Raw genomic sequence first — 24,305 nt, 5'->3', positions numbered from 1 at the left:
AGGACAGTGGGCAGCGGTCAGCACTCGGCTCCCTTGAGAAGCAGAGCATCATTGTTACTCCTGAGCCCACTTCTGCGTTATTGTGATGATAGAAGATGGCAGCAAAGTCTTACTGTATAAAAAAGGAAAACGTTAGTTCCTGGAGTATTTACCTGCTTTTCTCTTTTTGGCTTATCGTGTATTGATTCAAAGTGGATTATACTGATAATACTTGAATACATTCTCATTAAAAATGAGCAGTTTGGAAATACATAGAATAAAAAGTGAAGTGTTTTCTCCACACCCCCTCGTCCACCGCATCTCAGCCCACCGAGAGGCAACGGCTTTTACCAGTTGCTGTGCGCCCTGCCAGCCTGTTTCCTGTGTATGCTGACGTGGAACGTGCCCGGCGTTTCCTCAGGAAGACGGTCTAGCAGGGAGCATGTCTGAACGGTCTCACCACCTTTGTTCTGTGCTGTGATGGAAGCATCTGTGTCATCCGAGGCTGCTCTGTGGGCAGGACCACGGCCCCAGCTGCAGCCCCGGAGCCCAGAGGTGTGGGACTGCATCCCTCGGCGTGGCCGGGAGGCTTGTTCCGCTCCCAAACCCCAATTAATCAAAGCTCAGAGGGAATGGGCATTAATTACTGAGTTAAATGGTGTGAAGCAGAGTTTAATTTGGCATGTTAACAGGAAAAGAAATGCAATTTTGAGCCTCACGTGAATGACTGGAGATGAGTTAAAATTGATTGTGCTCCATTTGCGTGCCCGCCGCACGCACACGCGTGCTCAGAGCGCGGGCACGACCGTAGGCGCCCAGGGCTCCAAAGAGCCCTTGGCGCCTGTCCCCCAGGCTGGGCTCCTGCAGGGGAGGCGGGAGGGGCAGGACCCGGCTCCTGGCTTCTCCTCTTACCTCCTTGCCGCTCGGGAAGCAGGAAGCTGCACCCGGAAGTGACCCGCTTTCCTTCCTCTCAGCTCCGGGGCGGTCGGCAGGTCGCCAGGCAGCCCCTCCCGCTTAGCGGCTCTGGGCCCTGAATTTCCAGGGAGATACGGGCCGCTTCTTCCGGCACCTGGGCTGGCAGTTATGGGGGGATTAAAAGACATTCATACGTCGGAAGCTGAGGACTCTGCTTCTTTGCGTCTTCATGGGGCGCCGCGTCAGCATCGTCGATGGCGACCCTAATGTGTCGTATCTGGTGTGGCTTTGTAACTACAGTAATCAATACTGGGAAACGACGGGGGTGTTTTATTCTGAATAAGCAGCGAGAGGGTACACGTGAAAGTGTAGTTTCAGACCTAGCCGTCTGTGGTCTTCCCTTGAGCCAGGGCGTTAAGGAAGCAAAGTCCTGGGGGTTCGTCCCTGCACAGCATGGCTCTGAGCGTGCCTATCCCCGCACCTCTTCCCCAGCAGACTGCCGGACGAGCCTCGCTTAGCCCGTCCCGGGGCGCCCACCGCCAGACTCGGTTAGGCTCAACTGAGTGCACCCCACCCCTTGGAATTTCAGGGTAACGGTCCAAGGCCCCGTGCCCTGTCCCCTGCTCCCAGGGCACAGAGGTGACCTGCTGCAGTTCCCAGTTGCCCGGTCATCGTGCGTCCACAGGGAACAGTTAAACTGTCCCACTGGGGACCTTCGCCTCGCCAGGCCTCTCCAGGACGTCCTCCGGCAGGACTCATCCTCCAGCCAAGCAGCCCGTCCTTCCGCCACAGCCCCGCTGCCGCCTTGCCCACCCATCCTCAGGGGTCGCCCTGCCGGGGGTCTTCACCTCCACCTGGTGGGCCCTCCCCCGCCCCAGGGAGGAATTAACAAGAATGAGAGGCGGTGTCTCCATCTCACGGGTGGGCCACCGGCTTTGAGGACAGTGCCCCAGCTGGGGATGTGCGTGTGTATGGAGACGCTCTTGAAATAGTATTTTTCCCTTTTGTCCCTGTTTCTAGATTGATTTACCAATTACTCGAATTAACCCTTCAAAATCTCTAATTGCGAAGACAGTCGAGGATAATGAGTTATCTAGTAGATGAAGCCTATTTTCAGGTTTTCTGTTATATCCAAACCAGAGCTGCTGAGAGCTTTCTCTGGGGGAAAGTTAACTCGAAGGGCCAGTTATGGACAGTGTCTCCTACAGGGTCCAGGGTCCATGGATCCGCCGGTGATCTCGGTGTGTGATAGCTTCTTGATGAATGAGCAGATTCCGTGTGGAGTCCGGAGGCCCTGTGCCTCTTCGCCTGGGATGAACGGCCCGCTGCCAGTGGGCAGCACTGCCTGGCTGTGCAGGTGGGCGGGGGCTGCGGGGATGAGAACCCGCCTCCACACCCTGGTAGCCGCGCTCACCAGGGCTTTCTTTCTGGCCTGAGCCTCTGCTGATTTGTTTATGCTGCGGTTGGGGTTGGGGTCTTGTAAGCCCTAGCTCTTGTGTCTGCCTAGGAACGTCAGCAACGTGAAGAGGAGCGCTATTGTACAGGAGCATCTGGGGCCTGGGTGGAGTGAGTTCAGCCAAGTAGACTGTATCAGAGCCAAGAAGTGTCACTATTTGAGGTTTATGTTGGACTGGTATTTGCGCTGCAGTTTTCTTCTTTTCCTTTCAAGTGCCTAAAACATTTGGTTTTTAAGATATTTATGGCAGCCTGTTTTTTTCTGCATTAGTATTTAAAACAACATTTTTTTTTCAGTTTATCATTACCAACTGTTAGACAGTTGGATGGTCTGAGCTGTCTTTGGAAGCCGAGATTGGAGTTTTAATGAGCTCATTTCAGACCACCCTAGATTCCCTGAGCCTACGACCGTGCCCTCCTCTGGAGCCCTGCGTCTGGGGATGCATTTTTGCACTTTAGGAAGCATCCCCTGCTCGGAGCTGGGAACCCTTTCCGCTCCCCCGCCCTGTTGCCACGGCGATTATAAACGTGTGGCCAACGGGGGCAGGGCTGCAGCAGTGTGGTCCAGTCTGCAGGGTGTGGCCTTCTCCCAGCGGCAGCAGCCCCTGCTGGGGCGCAGACCCCGTGGTTGCATTAGTCCTGTCTGCTCTGGGGCGGGATCGGCCCGCCTCCACGGAGCTGTCCCAGGAGTGGGCTCGCGCCTCCCGGCCCTGGGGACGCCCACCCTGTGAAACAGCTTTTTACAGACACAGTTTCTTCAGAGGATGGACGTGGGTTTGTGGCAGGAAGGGTTTTAAAGTTTTAATGTATTTCGTGGCTGCCCCTTCTCTGTTAGTAGGACTCTGAGTCTAGAATTGCTGCGATCTTGAGAGAAATGTGCTACATCCTCGTTCAGTTTTGGTTCATTTTGCTGGAGGCGTTGGAAGAGATTGGGAGCTATGTTGATTTGCAGTCAGTTTCCATGGCCTAAATGTTGCCCCTGGGCTGATTTCCACCCAGCCGGCTCCACCGCAGGGGCGTTGGGCAGACACAGCAGCTGGGGCCATCCCGGGGTGAGCCTCTGTTTCAGAGGTGCCGTCTGCCCGTCCTGGGACCCTTGGGCACACAGGTTCCACAGGGGCGGGTCTGTTGAGTGTCAGTTGACGGCTGGGTGATGGCAGAGGTCTCCAACGCAGGGGTGATTTTCACGAGGTCAGGCTTGGCGTGGGGTTGTTTTGAAACATGGCCTGGTCTGTTCCCCGGGCTCAGAGCTTGTGAGGGAGTCCAAGAGGGTTAATGCCCCGCATGTCTCTTCTGTAACTGAAACAGGGTTATGTGATAGCAGTGTGTTTGCATCGGGTTATGTACTTTTCTGAGTGTTTTCACACGTTATCTTCTTGGATTTCTGCAACATTCCTGAGCGATTCTTTTCTCCTGAGATAATTTCGTTCTCATTTAACGGGTGGTAAACTTGGTCACTTAGATGTTAAATTGGGTGAACGCGGCAGAATCTAGACCCGGGGGTGCCCCACTGTTCCTCCAACTGAATCATCATTTGCTTCCCACAGCTGCACAGAAGCACGGGGGGATCACCATCATGGGCCTTCAAGGGGCAAGTTCTCGATTTGCTACTTGTGAACCCTTCATGATGTCGGCAAAAGTGAGGAAATGGTCGTTTATGGTGAGATGGGTGTTGAAGTGAGAATAACCGCGTCGCGAGCACTTTGCAGGAGCCGAGCGGGGGCTGGTGGTACCAGCTGGGCAAGCTGGTGACTGGTGTTGTCTTTTTGCTCTGAAAACAGATTCCGGTGATAGGATGAGCCAGGAGCGTCACGCTCACCCAAACCCTGGAGAAACCCTGGGCCGGGGAACCCATCAGCTGGGAGGGTCTTGATTGCCTTCACTTTCATGAATAAGAGAAAACGATCTGCGGAGGGGCCGCCCCTTGATTCATTTGGCGCGAAATCAGTTTTGTTAACGGGGTTTTAAACTTGTTCTCAGAATTGGAAGAAATCCCAGAGACTGGAAACTGGTGATGCTGTGTGGGTGAGACCCTGTGGAAATCAGGCTGTGGCCGGCCTGTGGGCTTTATTAGGAGGGCGGGGGCGGGAGAGGGAGAGGGAGGCTGGCCCTGTGGCCAAGGAGAAGGTTCTTCTTTCATCTCCAAGGAGGAGGTTCACCGGCTCAGTCACCTTCCACCGTGGGGTGGGGGAGGGCTCTTCCTCAGCTCCCTGCTGTGAGGTTTGACAGGAGGACCGTTTGCTTTCCTGTTTTCTTCCTCCATCTTGGAAAAGAAATAACAGCTCTGATTTTTGCTTAGAATAGAACTGATCCTCTGAGAGTGCTTGGAGAGAAGGAGGGGGAGAAGCGTGATTGCCTGAAGGGCTCTCAGTGGTGGGATTGGCCTGGACAGACCTCAGGCTCCTCAGACCTCCCACTGCTCTGGGTCTGTAGCAGTCAGGCCAGCTCAAGGTCAAGAGTCCAGTGTTTTGAGCAGCGTAACGTGGTGAAGAGATTGGAAGTAGTACAAGATTAATGGATGCGTTAGAATAGTGATTACCCGGGCTGTGGTCCAGACGTGGACTGGCCTCATCAAGATGACCAGGGTTTTAAGTCCTTGAGGGGCCAATCTGACAGAGTCGGGGGGGGGGGTCTGGTCACCAGGCAGGTCCTGGCCCCTCCCTGCAGTGTTGCCCTGTCCTCCAGAAGTCCCTGGCTGCCTGGTGGGCTCACCTGGGGATGGAGCAGACCCTCCCCACCCCCGTGCCTTCTCTGCCCACCACCAGCATGCAGCTCACCCCTTCCTTAAATTCTGTGTGATGCACGAAAATCCACCGAGATGCGCACCCAGGGTTGTGTGTCTGCCTCTCTGTGCGCTACACCCCAAGTAACGTGGGGTCCTGAGCTTCTCTCCACCTGGGCCGTCCGCACCGCCCTTCACCTCGGCCCTCTCTGGCCCACACCTCCCGCCTCAGACGTTTGTTCCTCTGTTGCTGAGTCCTGTTCTGTCGATGAGTGGGCCGTGTTTGGGGTGTTTCCAGTGTTTGGCTGTCATAGGAAGGCTGCTGTGAACACCCTGTGTGGGCCTTTGGGGGTGGAGGAGGAGGTAGGGCTTGTCTTGGGGTACCTGCCTGGGGAGTTCCCCTGAGTCTGGTTACCTGAGATTCTGGTAAGATGCAGAAATGTAAGAAATAAAAAGAAATAAAAGGCAGATTATCACACATGCCACTAGGAAAACACACAGTTGGGAAAACACACAATAGGATTGCCTATTGGTCGGTCTTTGTTCTTCAGCAAAGTGGAATAAATTTTATGTTACCAGTTGTTGAAATGAAACACCATGACCTTATTTGATTATAACCTATGTCCAAATGGAATTCTTCCATCTCTACTTTATTACTTTCCAATATGTCAGACCTTGTTATGATGGTAGGAAAAATCCCCATTCCTTATGTTTTCCTTTGGCTAGACTTTCTCTCTCACTTGCCGAGTGGCCTGAACAAATCCTACATGGCAGCTGACCTGGTAGGATTCTCTTGTTCTTATTTGTTTCAGTGAACAGAAATGCACTCGAGCATGATCAAGACCCCCGTGGGTCGTGGGGCAGGGGCGGGGGCCAGTCGTCAGCCTCACCTGTCTGGAGCCCAAGTCATCAGAGCCCTGTCTTTAGTCTGATTGGCTCTGGCCTCTGTGGACTTCAACCACCAGGTCACGGTTCTCCTTCTGGCCCAGGCAGGTTGGGGGCTGGGGAGTCTTGAGTTGCTTACACCCGTTGTCTCAGCAGGGTGGTGGGCTCTTCTCTGCCACAGACAAAGGTGCAGCAACAGTTTGTATTTCGTTTCTTCACTCTTTAAAAGGAATCACAAACAAAACAACTAGACCCAAACTTCACGCGTTTTGGGTCTGCTCGCTGTGGATTAATGTTTTCATTTTCTTAATCTGAAAGCCTGGCGCCGTTGGTTCATCTGGCACGTGTGCGTGTGCACCGCCATGGACACAGTGTGGCCATGATATCTGAAGCACGAGCATGTTGGACCGAAAGTCAGAAAACTCAGGGCCAGTCTAGGCTCTACCAGCAGACATTTCCTTGACCTTCTACTTAAGTGAATTCTCCGTGGAAGGAGCCAGTTTTCTCACCTGTAAAGTGAGGAGTTTGGCTACATCAGGGGTTACAAACCGTGGCTGCCCATTAGAAACACCTGGAAGCTTTTAAACAACTGATGGCCAGGCGTCATCTGGCAGAGTCGAATCAGGATTGGGGAGGGGGTTGTCGGCATCAGTGTTCTTTCTTTTTCTTCCTTTCTTCTTTTTTGGAAGCTCCCTGAAGTGATTCTAACGCACAGTCATAGTTGAGAACCTCGGGGCCAGATGATTTCTAAGAAACCTTCCAACCCTAAAAATTCCATGACATCTACACTGAAATGCCAGCTGTGCTTTGTGCACCAGAGCCAGAGGAATGGAGGGGGGTTCAGTCTCCTCATTATCGCTTGTATGGCTTGTTAGAAAGAACATCGTTAGCATAGAATGTATTTCTCCGTGGACATGCAAATCAGTGCAAATGACTGATCTGCCATTTAAGAAATCGCAGATCGCAGCACAAAACTCTTAGGTAAGTAGCCCTAGTCCAATTAGTTGACAGCATTCTGTACTTCGTTATTAAGGAGACTTGCCAGAACACAGAAGACTGTAAAAATGCTACAAAATATTATTAATACCTGCACAGTGTTTTACAGTTTATGGGAGACTTCATACTTTATTTCACTTGAGCCACAACATTCCAGTTGTACCCTAGACTGACTACTTGTATGGCTGTTTGGTCAGGTAGAAATAGGGTAGGGTGTCAAGGAAAGCAGGGATGTAGACAGTTGGCAACAACTCAGTACAACCCAACCCAACAAGGCCAGATCTGGGAGGGGGGCTACCAGGTCTTTGGCAGTAGAATTACCTAAGTTTTGGAGGCCAGTGACTTACACATGTGCTATGTAAAGTGAGGGGGTGAATTCTGTGTTTGCCTTATGTGCGTCCTTTTTGTTGCTGCACAGATGCAGATGCATCATCATGCAACAGAAAGACCGCCGGGCGAGAGGGCAGGGGATCTGGGTTCAAGATCTGAAAGTAGGTCCCCAGGTGAGCAGCTTAGCACGTGTGACCCTGGGAGCTCTATGCTGTAGACTCAGGAAGTCAGAGCCCATGTGCCCAAGTCCGGCAAGCGCCTGGCGTGTGACTGGGTCTTGGCAGGCATCTGCTGGAGGCCATATATTTAGGGCAGCGTCTGGCGTGTGGCATCTGTCACCAGGCTGGATGCTGGTTATGGGTATGGCTTACGGTCTGTCCGCCCCTGGAATGTGAGCTGCACGGGCAGGGTCTTGACTGTCTGGCTAATTGATGTTTCTGGGCATCTGCAACAGCGCCCACTGCAGGGCTGGCCGAAGCAGAGGTCAGTGTTTACTTTGTGTTTATGGGACATGGTGCTTTTAACTCTCCCTCAGGTAACTTTATCAAAGCAATGTATATACGTAGTTTCGAACAGTCAATTAACACGAGGTTCCAATAAAAGCAGAACAACCCCCCGCCGCCCCCCCCGCGCCCCGGGCTGCCTGTCTGGGTAGCATTTCCCACAGGAGCATCGCCTGGCCGTCCAGTCTGAGGTCCGGCGGTTGCCTGTGTGTATTCACGTTGGGCACTTCCACCCTCGGTCACCGTGGTCCCCTGGTCCTTCTCTTGTTCCTGTTGTAACAGAGCAGGACCCTATGGGGCCTTCCCAGGACAGACCCCCCATGTCCTCTGCCTGCCTTTTGTCTGTAGGAAAACTTTAAAGAATAAATTTAATCAGAGAAGTCAGAAAATGCAGAAGCAAAGGAAAACAGTGAAACAAGCAAAATAATAATAGTTTAGTCGTTGAAGTCAAAGCCCTTCAGCTCCTCCTCAGGGCCGCACATCGTATTCTGAGCCACGTCCTGTGAGCTGCTTTGTAGATCCTGAAGCGCCCCCACTAGGTTCACTACGTGACGACCAGACGTAGCCATGACACAAGCTGCCACAAGTCCGAGAACTGGCCTCGAAGAAACAGCAGCGAACTGCCCTGGACCTGAAGCCTAACTGTATTAAAACAATCGAGACGACGCCGGTCGGACCGTTGCACGAGCAGTTTCAAGGTGGCTGTGGGAGCTGTCGGAGCTGCCCTGCCGTGTGTCCCAGCAGCGGGGCGGGGTGGACAGGCCGCAGGCATCCCGCGAGGTGGGGGATGGAGCCAGGAAATCGGCCCCCCACCCCGGAGGTGGGAGATTCCTCTTGTAATTCCTCCCCGACTCCTCGAGGGTCGCCCACGGGCTTCTTGGGATCAGGCTGAGCCCCTGTGGGGCGGCGGACGCGCGGGGGTCTCCGAGCGGCTCTGCCCCACCGAGGGCGCGCGGCTCTGGGCTCCCCGGCAGGGCGCCTGGCCGGGCGGGCTGCGGGGCTCCGCGCTCCTTCCTTGGGCCGGTTCGCGCAGCGCGCGATGGGGAGCGTTTCGGGCCGGACTGCTCTCTCGCCGATTCTCGGGGTCCCAGCGGGCCGAGGGGCCTCACGCCCGCTTGGCCAGCTGCTGGGAGTGCCCAGGCCCTGGACGGCCAGGTGTCCTCCGGCCCCACTGCCGGGCCCTCTCCTTAGGTCTCAGAGCTGCTGCCCCGGATAGCAGGAGCGAGTACCGCCCTGCGTGCAGCCCGTGGGCAAAGCCAGCTGCTGGGGCACCGCTCGTGGGGAGCCCTGCGTGCAGACAGGGTGACCCTCCCCCCGACCACGCCTGGCCGAGCGGGCAGGAGGCGGTCCCCGCATGACCTGCCTGAGCGTCCCAGAAAACGGAACGGAGCCGTCCATTCCCACATCCACACAGCGGTGCCCTCAGATCCTGGTTATCCAGGGCGCGGAGAACCCCCGGGGCGTAACGCAGCGTTATCTAACGTTTAAGTGTCAGTGCTTCATGGCACCTCATAAAATGTAAGTTAATCTTCTAAGCATGGGCACTGACAGTGAGGATGGCGTGGGAAAAGGCTGGGTACTTGCGTAGAGATGGGATCCAGCCAAACTCGATGAAGAGTTTCCACAGATACTCCTCTGGGCAGAAGTAGGTAATAAGCATAATACAGACTAATAATTATTAAAAGTCATTCAAGAGTGATTTTTCTTCTGCACAATCCTGTTCTCAATTTTAACTGATTCCCTTAAGATCAAAGTTTTAAAAAATGTACTTTGGTTTTCTCCTTCATTTCCTTTATCCCACCACAGGGCCCCTCTCCAGTCGCGGGTAGAGGCGGTCAGTCTGCCCTGCAGGGTGAGGCCTTGCTCCCTGGGACCCCGTGCCTGCCGGGCGGGAGTCACAGCGAGTCCCTGAGGGCTTCGGTGTTGGCACAGTGGCGTGTAGGCATTGCTTATTTTAAGCGAAAGGTGCTGACTGGTAAGGCCCAAAGCGCAGAGTTTTATGGAGGTTTTATTTATTTCCCATTCTAAAAGCAGTATTCTTCATTAAAGAAAACTTGGGAAGAAGGCGAGCCCGTGGTCCTGTCAGCTGAGACAACTTAGCTTTGATCTTTTTCTGTGTTTTTCCTGCGTTTGGGCACGTTTTGTGCATTTATAAACATACTGTTACTATAATTCTCTCTTGAATGTATACAATACATGTTTTCTATCTAATTCTCTCTCTTCCTAAATATAACCTTTAAAAGACTAACAGTTTTGGGTCCTAAAATTAATATCAAAATCACAGTCCCTCTTTACCACTGCTTGGGAAATCCGTCTGTTCATTAGTTCATTCACTCACCGTTTTGTGAAGGGACGTTCATTTATGAGTGTCAGTGCCAGAAACTGGCTGGAGCTGGGGTTTCACAACACCCCAAGCATGCAAGGACGTGGGAAGGCAGACATCTGAATAATGGTAATGGGAAAACACCCTCCCGTCCCAAAGATGGAGCATCTAACCCCACCTCATGGTGGGAGAACAGGAAGGTCCAGGCTCACAGGTTTAAGGATGAGTAGCATTGTGGAGAGAGAGAAAAAATTCTAGGCAAGAGTTACTAAGCTTTTACAGCTGGTTTAAATGTCGCCTTCTCTCTGAATCTTCCATGATCTTTCATAGTGGTTGTTTGTATCCGTTTTCCTCCCCTACCCCCGGGGAAGGGAAGTTTTCGTATCACCCGTGACCCAGTGCTGGCACATGTGAAGCGTCAGTGTGTTTAGTCCATTGGCGACACTGACCATCTCCACTTACGCAGCTTGAGGAGAAGGGAGGCTTTCCCATGGGCTCAGCTGCTGTCCAAACGGACCTGCATCTCCGGGAGGGCTGTGTGTGGTACCACTGCCCGCCCATCCATATATGTGTGCGTACGCATGGGGGGCTTTGCCTTAAGAAGTCTGTTTTAGAAGAAATGAACAGTAGAGAGCAAGTTATTACAGTGACATTGTTTATAAAAACACCAGCTTTCTATCCAACTTCCAAAGCATTGATAAATCCAGTGGTAATTAAACAGCTTTGGAGCATAGCACACAGAAAACCTTCAAATTCTCTATTACAAAACAGCGTTGATACAAAAAGCTGTAAAAGATAGCCCACAGTCAAAAAGATCATAGTACAGGTACCGCTCAAAGAGTCCTGTACACACCCTAAATACAGTATTACTAACATAAAAATCATAGCACAGTACCACTCAAACAGTCCTATACACATCCTAAATAAAGTATTACTAACATAAAGATCATAGCACAGTACCACTCAAAGAGTCTTTAAATAAACTATGACTAACATAACAATCACAGTACAGTACCACTCAAAGAGTCTTGTACACATCCTAAATAAAGTATTACTAACATCAAGATCATAGTACAGTACCACTCAAAGAGTCCTGTACACATCCTAAATAAAGTATGACTAACATAATCTAGTAGCACGTTAGAAGAATAGTATGTCAGAATCAGTTGGGGCTCATTCCAAGAATGAAGAATAATTCCATAGCAAGGAGTTAATATGACTTTTACCATATTAATAGGTTAAAGGGGGAAATACATGTGTTTATTTGCAGAGTACCAAAATGAGATTTGAGAACTTTAACATCTATTCCTTGACATGATAAGATTTATAGGTAGACAGATTGAGTGTCAAAACCCAGCTTAACTACGTAGATTTCAGCGTCCACATGTACATGCATACCAGCTGTACACGTGACTTTAGTTCTGTCACTGAGCACAGTGTCGACAGCACCAGCCCAGGGCTCTCAGCCTTGCCTCTCATTAGTGTCACCTGGGAGCATTCAGGGGCCTCTGTTGTCTTCATTCTGCCCCAGATCAGTGGAATCAGAATTTCTGTATTAGCTAATCAAATAAATGTGAAAAACATAAGAGGTATAAAACCAAAAGGAAGGGGCTTCCCTGGTGGCGCAGTGGTTGAGAGTCCGCCTGCTGATGCAGGGGACATGGGTTTGTGCCCCCGTCCGGGAGGATCCCACATGCCCGGAGCGGCTGGGCCCGTGAGCCATGGCCGCTGAGCCTGCGCGTCCGGAGCCTGTGCTCCGCGATGGGAGAGGCCACAGCAGTGAGAGGCCCGCATACCACAAAAAAACAAAACAAAAAAACAAAACAAAAACAAAAGGAAGAGACAACCTGATCATTGTTTTCAAATGATATGATTATTTACCTGGAAGACCTCGATGAACCCATGGGAGAACTACTGACAGTATTCAGTGGGGTGACTGGCTACCTGATTAATGTAGAAATGAAGAATTTTCCTAAATACCAACAATCAACAGAAGACACAGTGGAAGAGAGCAACAATGAAAAACGTTAAACCATCTGGGAATAATCTGAAGAATGTGCAGGTCGTTTATGAAAACCCCCTCAAGTTCTGCTGAGCAAGTTTCTGCTTCTGAGTGTGATGGCCAGTCTGCAGCAGACCCATTTTACCTAAAATGAATAGAAAAGCTGGATAAAGTAGGGAAAACTTCCAGTAGAAGACACCAGGGAGTTACAAAGACAGCCAGGACTTGAAGGGCCAGGGCCGCAGGAAGAGGAGCCAGTTGAGGCCCGTCAGTAATCGATGCTCTCAGAGGGATGGCAAGAGAGAAAGCAGCCACTCCGAAGCAGTTGTGTTGACTTCTGGGGGCTGGAGAGCTGTGGTTCAGGGCCTGCCAAAGTGCGGGGACCCTGGCGGGCAAACTAGGCTTTCAGTCGGGGCCCCTGAAAGGCCGTGAATACAGCAGGAGAACCGCGGATGGGAAATAGCCCAGTGTCTCAGCCCAGCCCAGCCCACGATGCATCCAGGCCCTTTGCCCTGCGCTGCTGGCTGCGGAAGCTGAAGAAAAGCCCTGTGTGGGGTGAGATACCAGCGAGAGCCTATTCCACTGTTCACACGCTGGGTCAGCATTTGGTCAAAACTGCCTCGCGTGTCAAGTGACCGGACTGAGAGAAGACAGGCAGTCGGTACAGGCAGATGCGAAGTGGTGCAGGTATTGAAGTCATCAGCCTTTGACACTGAAATAACGATGATTCAGGTGCTTGAAGCAATAGTTGATAAGTGGAGAATTTCAGAGAAGTACAATCAGCAGAAAAGAACCACGTGGAAATTCTATCCCTGAAAAATGCACGTACTGGATTTAGGAATGTAATCGATGGGTTTAATAGCAGATCAGACATAGTGGAAGTGGGGATGAGCAAAGGAGGTCAGAAGACCACATCCAGAGAGAATAAAGGATGGAAAATACAGAGAGAGGGAGAGCCCCATGAGCATTGTAAGGAGGTGGCTTACTGTGAATTATAGTCCACAGAGGGGAGGACACAGAGACTGGGGAGAAGCAGTGTTTGAAGAGGTGAAGACTAGCAGGTGTTTTGTTCCAACTTTCGTCGAACAAAAGTTCAAGAAGCACCACGGATCCCAAGAAGAACGTGCCCGCGTGCCCCCCTGCACACACGCACGCACTCTGGGAACAGTATAGTGAAATCGTTGAAAATACAAATTTAAAAAAGCCAGAAAGGGCAGAGAAAAGACGTATAACCTCAGAGGTTCTAAGAAGACGGCAAGGAAAACAGCAGTAAGTCCCAGGTCTTCCTCTTTCGCTGCACTCGTGTCCTCGGCCAAGCAGCTCTGGTTATAGATGGTGCTCGTTCCCACTGCCTTATTCTGGACCCAGCTGCTGGCTCGCCTTGGTCAGCCAGATGAGGATGGAATAAGGAGGTCCTGACATGGGGGCCTCTCTTGCTTCTCCAGCGTTGTCATGAAGATATGACTGAGCCACTCCCTGGCCCCAAAGGAGGAGGAGGGTCACCGGGAGCACAGCCACCCCTAGCTGACCCCTGGCTCGTTCACAGACTGATGCGAAATTGCATGTGGTTGTTGCTTTCAGCCCATGGGTTTTGGGGGAGTTTCCTTATGCAGTTGACAGCAGCTTTGACAGAGTTGGGGGCGGCTAGAAGACAATGGAATGATATCTTTAAAGAACTGAAAGATAATAACTTCCAGACTGAACTTCTATACCCAGAGGAAGTATCCTTCTAAAAGGAAAGGGAAATTATGACATTTTCAGGCCATCAAAAAAAAAAAAAAAAGAGAGAGAGAGAATTTATTGCTAGCTGCCCTGACTAGAGAACCATCACCAGGAGGTCTTCAGGCAGAAAGTCTGTGACCCTAGATGGCAGCAGAGGGAGAAGCGCATGGGGGGCAATGGGGAAGGCATGTTCACAGCCCGTCTGGACTGCGCCAAATTCAGGCTACAAAGGGGCGAATTGCTGGGAAGACAGTGTTTCTGGGTAGGAAGGTTTAACATGATAGCATATCAGTTCTCTCTGAATTAACCTTGATGTTTAAGTGAGCACAACAAAACGTTAACAGAATTTCTTTTGAAACTGAGCAAACTAGTTTTAAAGTTCATGTTGAGAAATTACGGGAAGGTCGTGAAGCATGGAAGTTGTACGGGGGCCGCTAACCATCCCACCCCTGGTGCTCTGAGATGATGGAGTATTTCCACCCGAGTGGCTGTGATCATGAGCAGACAAACGGATTGAAGGAAAAGAATAGAAGGCCTAGAAATAGACCTAGTGCATATGAGTATTTAGTATATGATAATGATGACATTTAAAATAAGCGGGGAAAGATGTATTATTCAATAATGATTTGGGGACAACTGGCCAGACATTTGGAAAATATATAGCTGGATCCCTCCCAGATTTCTTACCCCAAAATAAAATCCAGATGGCTCAAAGACTTAAAAGTATAATGGGACTTTATAAGTACTAGAAGAAAACTTGGGGGCATTTTTAATAATTTTGACAGGGAATTAATTTTATAAAGCAAGACAGAGAACCCAATATCTAAGAAAACGTAAAGTGCGCATCCTTTAGACTCGCCAGGCCTGCTCCCATGAAAGCCCATGATGAATACGCTTAAGTGTGTTCGTAAAGAATTAGTGTAAAATGATTCTTCGAAAAATCGGAATAGAAAAAAAGCGTCCTAAATATCCTTCAAATTATGGCTTATCCTCAAGATGGAGCTGTGTGTGTGCAGGTACAGGAAGAGCTGAAGATATGGCTTATCCTCAAGATGGAGCTGTGTGTGTGCAGGTACAGGAAGAGCTGAAGATATGGCTTATCCTCAAGATGGAGCTGTGTATGTGCAGGTACAGGAAGAGCTGAAGATATGGCTTATCCTCAAGATGGAGCTGTGTATGTGCAGGTACAGGAAGAGCTGAAGATATGGCTTATCCTCAAGATGGAGCTGTATATGTGCAGATACAGGAAGAGCTGAAGATATGGCTTATCCTCAAGATGGAGCTGTGTATGTGCAGGTACAGGAAGAGCTGAAGATATGGCTTATCCTCAAGATGGAGCTGTATATGTGCAGATACAGGAAGAGCTGAAGATATGGCTTATCCTCAAGATGGAGCTGTGTATGTGCAGGTACAGAAAGAGCTGAAGATATGGCTTATCCTCAAGATGGAACTATATATGTGCAGATACAGAAAGAGCTGAAGATACTTTGAATGAAAAAATGAAGATGGAGAACAGCTGGAATCCATATTAGAAAAAATGAAATTGGACCTGATTTCCTTCACATCGGTCAACTCCTATATACTTAAGTGAAAGTGAGAGAGATGAGATGAGAACATAACATTTTCATGACCTCAGAGTAGATAAAGTTTTTGAAACGGGATTTAAAAAACACCAACCACAGAGTAAAAGATTGATAATTTCAACTACATTAAAATCAAGAACCTCTCTTAATACAGACAGAGTTAAGACAAGCGACAGTCTTGGGAGAAGGTGAAGTACGTGCACCCAGAAAAGGCCTCACGGTCAGTAACATAAAGACTCCCAACAGATCTTTAAGGAAAATGCAGACAACCAAGAAAAAACTGGAGAAACACTTGAGCAGGAACTTCTAAGGAGGAAATGCAGTGACACAAATGTATACGATGGTGTTCAACCTGGTTATTGAATCAGAGAAGTGAAAGGGAACCACGTGACACACAGTGGCCCACTGACTAGATGGGCTGGCCTGGTGGTGGAATAAACACCACCCGAGCTCCAGCAGGTCCCCGGATGGCAGCAGGCAGCACCCCGGGGCACTGAAGACGCACATGCAACAACGTCCATAGGTAGGATTGTTTATTAGCTTCTTCGCAGTCTGGAAATCCTCAAACGTACTTCAGGGGCAGAAGAGATGAAGTAAATCTTTCATACAATGAAATGTATATGTTTTGTATATTGTATGGATACTTTCCATATTCACGAATATAAGCTGAATGTACTGTATATTCATTACCTTCATACAACAGGAACAGCCCACAGCAGTGAAACTGAACAAACCACGACGACCTGGATCACATATAAAACTGAGTGAAAGAAGGAAGGCACGAGAGGTTCCATGCCACGCGTGTCCAGTTCTAAGAAGGGAAAGGCTAGCGTACACAGCGGCCACCTGGGCAGGTGTGCTCGGCGAGGGGGCTCCTGGCTGCTGCAGCATTACACTTCTGGACCTGGGGAGTGATTCTATGAACATTCACTTAATAATTGTTTGTTATATATTTTTGTGCACATTTCTCTATGTTCATTACATTTCACAGGAAGACTGAAAAAAAATGCAGGAATAAATCCCTGTTGTGTTTAACCAGTGTGTGTGTGTCCTCATGTGTGGGAAGACAGTCTCTGAAGGATCCCAAGAAACAGCTGGCGTCTGTAGGTTGGGGGACTGGAATAGGAAGAAAATTTATATTCCACTGTTAATTCTTCCTTATTAATTTTTTAAACGAAAAAAGAAAAAACTCACCTTAGACTTCTACAGTGCATGTGAAAACCCTACAATTTCAGAAAAATTCACCAACATGCAGCTTTTGGGAGACCGTATCTAATTTGTTCAGATATGAGGGGAGAGGGGCAGGGCGAGGCCGGGCGCGCACGGTGGGGCTGACCCCGGCGATGCTTCTGCCGCTGTTGGAGGAGAGCTGCTGCCCAGGTGGAGCGGGAAGCTAGAATCTGCTTAAACCTCCTCTGGGGGCTTTTATGGCAGAACTTTTGGCATGTGTCCTGAAGGCCGTACTGCGCACGTGTGATCGTTCTGACAGGGAGGCAAGTGTGCCCGACGTGGACTCAGGCCCCTCTCCCCCTGGAGGGAGGACGCTTGCACCCGAGCATGCACTGGGCTCATTTCAGCGCCTAGCGCCTCCTAACTTGTGCAGTGTTCCGAGTGGTCTGTCTTCCCCCGTTTTCACCCAGTGAAACAATTTATTTAAAAGCCCTCCTGTTTCAGCGTGTTTAGCAGACAGTAATGAATATTTTTCCAATTAAGAGATAATATGTACCTAAGTTTCCCTTCTTGAGGAAGAAAAAATTAAATTCAAGGATATGCTTGTGGTTTCATTCTATAAAGTGGTAGAACTTAACAAATGAAGGTTAGATTCATCCTCAACATGAACGTTGCTTAAAGAGCTGCCCTCAGATTGGCTGGGGGTCACTGACAAATGACAAGATTGCCGTTCTGAGAATAACAAGTTCCGGCTCTGAGGCGGGAGCGGGAGCTGGGGCGTCAGCGTCGGGCCCAGCGGCTGGAGGCCAGACTCACCACGCACACCGCTCTCTCTTGAAAGGGTAAGAAAAAGAAGACGAAGAGAGAGAAACTATAGGAATCTACATCAGTCTGGAACTGAACCTGTAATGTCTCCATCGTCTGCCTGTTCCTATTTTTAATTGATTAAAATTTCGAAAAAGGACCAGAAAGCAGAACAAACATAGAGTATGGGAATATTGGCCAGACAAAAGCACAGAAGAATGGAATGAAAGACAAAGAAACCACACTAAAGCGCAAACTTGGACAAGTGTTGCCATTAAAGACAATGTGAACAGTCGTCTGCAGACTTGGACATGGGAGCGCACAGCTTCAAGAACCTCTACAGGCACATCAGGCCAGAGCTCAGTGTGCTGGGTCCTTCTTTGCTGCTGGGAACCAAAGATAGAGTGGAGAGAAGTACTAGATCTTGAAGAGCGATGACTGAAACGATGAAATAGATGGGCAGTATAGCCTGTGGTGAAAGGTAAAAAGATTTTAATTCTTTTGTTCCGAGGTGAATGTTTATAACTTGGACCTGAGATTACAAAGCCATGAAACAGGATACTAAATGAAAGGATGGTTCTTTGATTCCTACAAATTTTCAAGGAGAATAGGGATTGTGATCTTTTAAAGGATTTGTATGCATTATATAGTTTTTCTAAAGTGGAAATTGGGGCCTAATCTATTTATGCCCCTTGAAGAATTGTGGTTCTGTGAAACGTGCTTAACTTCCTTCCATCACGTTCTTTTTAACTTTATGTTCTTCAGAATAATTTCATGACCTTAATTTGGCTTCATAGATAGGTTTGTTCTAATGGGAAAGGAATACGTTGATGGAAAACAGGAGGAAGGTTATCTAGGTAGTTACAATTCCCATGGTAAATGAATATATAGACCTTCTCTTTAGCAAATTAGTGTTCTGTGAATTTGGTAGGTCTATGGCAGGCTGTTAGGGCCTAATAAACCCTTCAATCATGGAAAAAAAGACTTGAAACTGAGGTAATTAACTCTAAGACTTTTAAGGACAAGGATATGTGCCACCAGAGGAAATCTGTACGCAGATAACCTAGCATTTGCAGATAGAAGCTAATGTTCACTGTTATCTTACATTGGTTCTTGGATACTGTTGAGACGTGTTGACCTTGGCATATTAGCAGTGCCCAAAATGCAGCACAACTAACTTACCAAAATGCAGCTAGCTGAATGAATTATTAATAGAATCATTGCTATGGGCACTAATTAAGATGAAAATTAATTTCATGACCTGGTATAAAGAAACATCTAATCACATAAATTATCATCATTATAGAAAACCGTTTGCCTTAAGAAGCCACATCTTTAAAAGGGTGGGAATAAACCACCGTATAAAAATTGCTTATCGGGCTTCCCTGGTGGCGCAGTGGTTGAGAGTCCGCCTGCTGATGCAGGGGACACGGGTTCGTGCCCCGGTCCGGGAGGATCCCACATGCCGCGGAGCGACTGGGCCCGTGAGCCATGGCCGCTGAGCCTGCGTGTCCGGAGCCTGTGCTCCGCAACGGGAGAGGCCACAACAGTGAGAGGCCCGCGTACCGCAAAAAAAATAAAAAAATAAATAAAAAATAAAAATAAAAATTGCTTCTCATAGCTATCTAGTCACTGTCCTTGGATACATAGTAAATGCTTATGATATTTCATATGACATATGTTAGGGTTAACAGTGATAGAAAGGTACTATTTAGAATTTTTTTTCAAGATCTTTATTTCAACTAAGTGGAAACCTAAGGAAATTTTATACTGTATTATCACAATAAACTTTTTTGCACGTGCAAATAAAAGAGTAACAAGCTCCGAAAGCCTGCGACATTGTGGGTGCAGTGCCGCCTTTGCTGATGGAGCAGCGGGAGGCGGGTGTGTCCCTGGCTGCCCGGCTCATTGCCGAGCACGCGCTGTCCTGTGACTTTGGCCGCGGTCCACTGTCGCTCTGCGGTGCTGAGGGCCAGTACTGCGTGCTCCTCCCTTTGCTGCCTGGCTGGCTGCCCCCAGGAGATGGCTGTGAGCATAGGAGAGTGTGGGGAGGAGACACAGCTGTCCTCCTCTCCTGCTGCTAGTTCTGGAGCGTACGTCACGGCAGCAAGACGCCGGAACACTGGGCACGTCAGAAATTCCACCGCCCACAAAAGGCTGGGGAGAGGAAGTGCTCCGTAAACAGGTGCAACGTGAATGCATCGGCAAAGATCTTCCTCTTGCGTCACCAAAGGCTGTTGAAAGCAGAGTGGAACCACGTGGCTGGCTTCGGGAGCCCCTCTCTCTTCAGACCCCTGGAGAGCACGTGCTCCTGTGTGAACTGCCTTTTTGCGGGTGATTCTGTGGGCAGTGCACACGCCCACCAGCCTGACTGTTGACCGACGCATAGCCAGGAACGCATAGTCTCCCCAGAGCCCAGCCCAGGGCTCTCCCTGGGACACGGCTGCCAGAGGATGGCTCCCGGGTGGGCCACCTGGTGCCTGCTGTTGCCTCCCAGCCTACCCTCTAGACGGTTGAGGCCACCTAACAGGCAGCATGACCTCATCACACGGTGTCTTTCCCGTCAGCAAGCGTGTGGGTCCAGTGCTCAACGGAAGGAGACGAGGTGAGACCAGGACTTGAGTGAAGTCAGCCCCAGCCCACAGGCCCACCGAGTGAGCTCATTCTCAGCTCAGGCCAGACCCTCCCTGCTGCGTGGGCAGCGATCTTGCCAGATCAACCCGAGGTTATTCAGAGTGACGTAGATAAAGTCGATGAGCCGATGCGCAGTGAGTGAGAGGAAGAAGGAAGATGGCAGATCCCGCTGCCGTCGCTGTGGCGCTGCAGGAGCGGGGTCTCCCTGCTTGTGTATCTGGAGGGGGCACCGAGGGGCGTGGGCCCTTGCACGCAAGCACAGCGCTCTTGTCTACGTTTCCGCCTCTGTTAGAGCAGCGTTTCAGGTTGGTCCTAGCTCTGCCGTCTTCATTTTAATACCAATTATAACATGATTTTGAAAAGCAGATACTTTAGGAATAAAAGGGAGTTTCGTATTCCTGTTTGCTGGGAAAATCCCAAAAGGTTACTTGGTTACAAAGATGGCTGAAAGGCCACAGCAAGTCACATGACTGCTGAAAACAGCATGACTTGTTAACAGTTTCATTAAGCTGCTCCAGATGCGTCGTCAGGCTGCTGAGATGCAGAGGACACAGCTCTCAGCTTCACCGCGGTGACGGCTATGTGGGTGATCTCAGAAAGGACCAAGCAGAAGCCTAAGCCCTCAGCGCTTTCACTGCCACAACTTGAAACCTCGTGGTTCAGTCCCACTCAGCTGGCAGTGCCCTGCGCGTCTCTGTCCATGGGGGCCGGCCCTGTGGGTTCCTCCCTCCTTCGTGACCTCGGGGATGTCCCTGTCCCTAGGGACGGTGAAGATTGAGTACGGTGATTCCCTTTGCCACGTCCCAGGCGGTGCGGTTCCCTTTGGAGCCTTGCTGTTTCAGGATCTAGGAGGTGAACGGTGCGAGTTACGGTGGAGCTGGCATCGTCCCTTCCGAGCGGGGCTGGAGGGGGAGGGCCGATCACCAGGTCACTGTGGTTCTTCTGTCGTTCCCTGTGGCTCTCCAGCCGGCGTGCTTTTGAAGTGACACTCATTTGAGCAAACCAAGCGTATCATAAAAGTGTCTGTTGGAAGCTGTGGTCCTGCCAGCTCAGCCGGTGCTCACACTTCTGGAAGATTCCTGTGAGTCGAGTGTGTGAGCTCAGCTTTGGACTGGGTGAGTCTTACTGGAGACCTGCCGCCCGCCCCCATGACCTGGGCGACACGGGCTTCCTGCTTGTTCCCCTGCCTTGGTTAGTTGGGAGGAGAGAAGAGAGGGAGCCGGTTTGTTTCCCCTTCCGCGTGAAGGTTCCTGGACCGTGAACTTGCCCCGTGGGTTGCCAGGAGCTGTGGGGGAGGCTGCAGGGTCAGGCGACTCCTGGTCACCTGGGTTTCGGTCCTGCGTACCACGGTGACGGCGCGCCCACGTGTCTCTCCCCGACTGCGGACACCCAGAGCGTCCCCCCGGGGCCTAAAAACTAGTCCCCTCGTTCACGAGAGCTTGAAGCGCAGGCGAGCCCGGCCGTGTGTAGTGGTGGAACCAGCCCCAGGCTGACCGGGCAGGCTTGTGAGGCTGTTACCTTCTGCCCAGATGCAGAGGCCAGAGCTCCTTCCCTGGGGGCTCCGCCCTGGACGCCCCCCTGACAGCGGGAAGCACGGCAGCTCAGGCCAGGGGCGGGGCTGGCCTCCTGCTTCTTGGCACCGGGGTGAGGAAGGGGATGGGGGAGGGAGGGTCACCTGCGGGGGAGGTTCACGGGGGCCAAGCATTTCTGCCCACGGCTTGGCAGGCGGCGGCCAGCAGGACGAGATGACGTCTGTCCAGGGCGTGCAGCTCTCGCGGATGTGAGATCAGCTTCAGAGGAGGTCACTGTGCAGCAGCTGAAGCTCCAGCTGGGCCGGGACGAGGGGAGGAGGGAGTGACTGCAGCCTGGCTCTCTCTAGGGAAGGGATGGCCGAGTAAGAGACGCCGGAGGGGCCCGGCCTCCAGGGCTTCCCACCGGAGGCCCAGCAGCAGGGCTGGTGTGGAGCTTGGCTGCAGGCCTGCCCTGGGCAGCTGTCCCCGGCCTTCGTCCCCAGGGCACCTCCCAGCAGACCCCTCTCTTCTTTAGCACCGGCCCGTGTGGCGGGTGGGAGGAGGGTGGTGCCCGATGGCGACGACGGGCACCTCAGAGTCCGGGAGGCGCGGCGTGCAATGCTGGGAGACAGGTGCCCCCGCCAGGAGCACTTCGCGCCCCCCCCCCCCCGAAGGCTGCCAGCTGCCTCCCCTGGACGGGCCCCGCGGGCCCCGCCGAGCGTTGGGCCTCACACGGTACGGGGTGCTCTGCCGTGGGGACCGTCTCTGCTGACCCTGTGGGTGCTCTCAAGGGGAGAGGGTGGCCCGCCCCTGAGGGACAAGTGGCTGCCATGCCCAGTGAGGAGGAATTCGCCCAAGTGTGGCTCTAGCAGGCCAGTCCCTCTGCTTTCCTCCCCCTCCCCCAGGGCCCTCCTGGCAGCTGGAAGCGACACAGGTGCTCAGTGTAACGAGCTCCACGGCAGGATTAACCAGGTGGGCAGGGAGCAAGCCCACAGCTCTTAAAGATTAATTCTCCATTGACTCATTTTATCCTTTCGGAAGAACTTTTTTGTGTATCGATTTGATGTAAACCACCCCCGCCCCCCGGATTCACGGGCAGCTCGGGCAAGAGGAGGTGGCTCTGAGCGAACCCTTAGGTGCCCTTTGTTGAGAGTTCGCCCTTCAGGCTGTGGCTCCAGCCACAGGTGAGCATCTGGGGGGAGCTGCGGTGATGGAGCGTGTTCTGCGCGTGGGTGCTTTCCATCCCCACCCGTCCAGCGATCTGGCATCCCTCGGGTGGGAAGAAGGGGTTTGCTCTGTGCTTGTTGACCAGGATTAAACAGAGCAGAAAGTATTAAAAAAAAAAGAGGTACAGCTATGTCCCTGAAAAAAAGAGGTACAGCTCTGTCCTGCTTTTTTTTTTTTTTAATTAATTAATTTATTTATTTTTGGCTGTGTTGGGTCTTCGTTTCTGTGTGAAGGCTTTCTCTAGTTGCGGCAAGTGGGGGCCACTCTTCATCGCAGTGCGTGGGCCTCTCACTATCGCGGCCTCTCTTGTTGCAGAGCACAGGCTCCAGACGCGCAGGCTCAGTAGTTGTGGTTCGCGGGCTCTAGAGTGCAGGCTCAGTAGTTGTGGCTCGCGGGCTCTAGAGTGCAGGCCCAGTAGTTGTGGCTCACGGGCTTAGTTGCTCCGCGGCACGTGGGATCTTCCCAAACCAGGGCTCGAACCCGTGTCCCCTGCATTGGCAGGCAGATTGTCAACCACTGCGCCACCAGGGAAGCCCCTGTCCTGCTTTTTTACTTGTCTTTCTGGAAACCCTTTGACATTTTATATTTAAAAAAAATTTCTTTTAACTGACGAATGTGGTCAGTTTTCTTTGGGCCCCTTTCCTCTTATCTCCCATGATTTGGGAAAAATGGAAGTAGATGGAATCTGTTTTAATTTTTCCCAAAATTGAAATGTATTATTTAATTTGTTGATGAAAAAGGAAATATAAGTATATTTCCTTTCATACCTTTTTCATATGCACGTTTCCCATAATATTTCCCATAATTATTCCCATAATTAAAACATATATACAATAAAAAAGAAATATGCTAAATGGTGGACCTTTGGGTTGTACAGAAAGGTGTAAGGAATAAAAGAAAAATCACGCACTTATCCTAAAACCCCAAAATAATCATCATGAAGGACACTTCGGTGAATAGCCTTTCAGATGCTTTTCTGGCACAAAAATGGAATCCTGTAGTTCTGCAAAGTTTTCTTGTCACTTATCAAAGGACCGACTCTCTTACCCCAGTTTGCTGAGTCACGTTCCACTGGCAGGTACTGACAGGCAGTGCCCATTGTAGGGAAGTGCTGTTATGGCTTTAACTAATTCTCTAGTGATGAAAACTTAGGTTTCAGTGTTCTGTTTCAGCCCCTTTAACCCCTTCATTACCATATGAAGATATTCTCAGCTCAGGTTTGGGGAATCCATTACTTTATTTTTTTTTTTTAAACCATGTCACATGCTCAGAGAATGGTCTTCTGATCACCACCGCCACCACCGTCATCATCACCCATGTTGAGTAAATCTGGCTGCAGCTGTGTTGACACCCTGAAGGTACCCGTATGAAATCTGTGGCCCTTCACAGGCACCAGGGCCTCCAGTATAGGGCCTTTCTGGAGAGTGTTGAGCTCTTGGGGGCTGGACCTGGAGGGGTTTGGCATCTGAATATCAAGCCCGTGGAGCATGTGTTTGAGGTGCTGTCTTTGCCTACAAGGAGACAGTTTCTAGTGTGGTTCTCCA

The 24,305-nt window shown here is 50.7% G+C and overlaps 1 protein-coding gene across 2 annotated transcripts in view; it reads left to right on the top strand.

Moving 5' to 3' along the window:
• The window catches only part of PTPRN2 (protein tyrosine phosphatase receptor type N2), a 690,682-nt gene that overhangs the window by 81,555 nt on the left and 584,822 nt on the right, over positions 1-24,305 (top strand). The window contains exon 1 of one of the 2 annotated variants that reach the window (XM_067747596.1): positions 20,900-21,138. The exons of the other annotated variant lie outside the window; for it this stretch is intronic. The gene's annotated coding sequence lies outside the window, so the exon portion shown is untranslated. Of the gene's footprint in view, positions 1-20,899; positions 21,139-24,305 lie in introns of those variants that run through there. 2 annotated transcript variants of the gene reach the window in all.

This window comes from Pseudorca crassidens, chromosome 8 (genome assembly GCF_039906515.1).
Source record: "Pseudorca crassidens isolate mPseCra1 chromosome 8, mPseCra1.hap1, whole genome shotgun sequence".
Classification (NCBI taxonomy): domain Eukaryota; kingdom Metazoa; phylum Chordata; class Mammalia; order Artiodactyla; family Delphinidae; genus Pseudorca; species Pseudorca crassidens.
Note: the sequence above shows the minus strand (reverse complement) of the source record. Positions and strands in the feature narration are given on the sequence as shown.